This window comes from Thermobia domestica, unplaced genomic scaffold (assembly GCF_964235325.1).
Source record: "Thermobia domestica unplaced genomic scaffold, izTheDome1.hap1.1 HAP1_SCAFFOLD_735, whole genome shotgun sequence".
NCBI lineage: Eukaryota > Metazoa > Arthropoda > Insecta > Zygentoma > Lepismatidae > Thermobia > Thermobia domestica.
The window spans coordinates 60,001-62,500 of record NW_027656445.1 but is presented as its reverse complement, the minus strand read 5'-3'; the positions used below and the strand labels follow the sequence as shown (position 1 = coordinate 62,500).

The following is a 2,500-nucleotide window of genomic DNA, read 5'->3' as shown; positions in this document are numbered from 1 at the left end:
AGGCAAGAGAGAGCCTCCCTCAGCTCTTTTATCTCTTCACAGGAGACCTCAAGCTGGTTGCGTACTCGCTGTAATTCCAACTCCCCGAGAGCCAGCTCCGCCTCCAGTCTCTCTACCTCCTCCCTGAGACTAGAGGCAGAGGAGTCTCCCGCGGAGCCAGACAGCAGTCTATCCTTCAGAGCATCGTCCTCAAGGGCAAGAAATTGCTGCCACTTGTTATTCTCGGAGACCAGTCTCTCCTTCTCCCTCTGCAGATCAGCGACCTGCTTCTCCACTTTAGAACAATGCTCTTGAAGCCTAAGGATTTCGGCTTCTTGCTCCTCCAGCATGACTTGTTTAGATTGAGACTCACTGCGAGCTCTTTTCAGTTCGTGAGAGAGTTGCTGAGGGTTGCCCTCTCCGCCCAGCGACCTAGCTTCGGCATTATTGTTGATATTGATGTAGTCATCCAACAGAGCACTCAAAGAGGCCTCTTTTAATGCGTCGGTATCAACCTTGGGGTCCAGGCGAGAGATCTCCTCACCTAGCCGGACACGACAGCCGCTGACCTCACCAGCCAAACGAGACGACACTTCTAATCTGCCAACATTCTGCTGGCCCCTTCCCCTCTGGCTTTCTACTCTGGCCTCAGGCGGGATGAGACCCTTCAAGAAAAGCTTTCTTTTCTTGAATCTTATTTCATCCAGAGATTTCCCCTTCAGAGCATTGGCAGCAATAAGGTTTACATTAGGATCTCCTTTGTGTTTGCGACAGATCTTGATGAGACTGTCCTCTTCCTCTACCGTCCAGAAGTTCGCCAAGCCCTCCTCCCCCGAACGCTTTTGATCCCAAGCCGCAGGATGTTTGTTCCTCATATGTTGGCCGAGACCAATCTTTGAGGCAAAGGCTTTAGTACACAGATCGCACTTGAAAGCTAATGCGTCTGTTGATTTACCTGGGCACTTAGGAACATGGCAAGTAATAGCGTTGAAGCGGGAGAAGGACTTGCCGCACTTCAGGCACTCATAATCCACATAGTGGTTCTTGAGATGCTTTCTGAAATTACTTTCAGAAGCAAAGCACAATCCTGGATGTTTAGGACACTCCAATGTCCCAAAAGGGAATCCCAATCTGAATTCTGGTACATCGTCACTTCCAGAGGGGCCGGGCCCAGCAGACTCAGCAGACCCCGCAGACCCAGCAGACACAGCAGACACAGCCGACACTGCAGACACAGCAGACCCAGCAGACACAGCAGACACTGCAGACACAGCAGACACAGCAGACACAGCGGATACAGCCGACACAGCAGACACCTCACCTTCAGCTTGGAAGACCTCCTCCTCGTCTTCCAGCTCCACATCCTCAACAGAGACACTGTCCAGATCGTCCGACACTTCACCTCCTCCGGTCAGGCTATCCTCATCCACACAGTCCATGTCTAAAGTTGATTCTAAGCGAGACTCCGACCATCCTCTTCTTGCCAGAGACTTCGCCGCTTCTTCTTCTTGTGACCGTCCTGCAGCTGGCACAGACTTGATACGGCTGCCAACTCGTCGCCCACTGGTAGCCATCACACGTTAAAAAACTGAGACACCACTGCACAGTCACACCACAGTTTGTAAACCGCCCAACCGGACTACGGACAGACAGACAGTTAAGACAAGCCCCCCACCCGGTTAAGACCCCTTTCCCTCCTAAAAACGGAGGTCAAGGCCGGGTGAGGCGCACCTGGCCTCGATGCACACCACCCACTGAATGAATCGCTTCTCGCACCGCAATGCGCCAATCAAAGAGAGACGACCGCACGCACCACCCACTCGGTGCGGCGGCTGGACAACTAGATGGACGTCGACTACGTAGAGCCCGTTAGCCGAGCCTCAGGACTTACCACGCACAGTAGGTTGAAGGAGCAGGAAAAAATTAGTGCGTTACCGTTCCGCCTGAGGCTTCGTTATCCAGCCCCCACCTCGAGGAGGTCGGGCCTCTGTCAGACGTTGGATAATGGCCTGGAACCCTTGCACGAAGAGACTAAGCTGACAGAGAGGGGGCCAAAGGCCGGGGCGTGCCCGGCGCTCCCAGCAAGGAAGATCCGTGGGAGGCCAAGGCACGGGACCGAACTCGGTTAAGGAACAAGGTGTAACCCTTGACCGTCACCTCACCCAGGCCCGGCACGTCAGCGAACAACCCACTTCCCGACCAAGCCCGACTAGCCCCGATCCTCAGAGCCAATCCTTATCCCGAAGTTACGGATCGGATTTGCCGACTTCCCTTACCTACATTAATCTATCGACTAGAGGCTCTTCACCTTGGAGACCTGCTGCGGATATGGGTACGATCGGGCGCGACACCTCCACGTGTCCCTCTCTCGGATTTTCAAGGTCCATCGGGACTCTCTGGACACCGCTGCAACTGCGGTGCTCTTCGCGTTCTATTCCCTATCTCCATGCGAAATGCTTCCAGGGAACGTGAACGCTGAAACAGAAAAGAAAACTCTTCCCAGAGCTCCCGACGGCGTCTC

General features: G+C 54.1%; 1 pseudogene; it reads right to left on the bottom strand.

The window, feature by feature from the left end:
* The window catches only part of LOC145677296 (large subunit ribosomal RNA), an 8,881-nt pseudogene that overhangs the window by 4,278 nt on the left and 2,103 nt on the right, over positions 1-2,500 (bottom strand).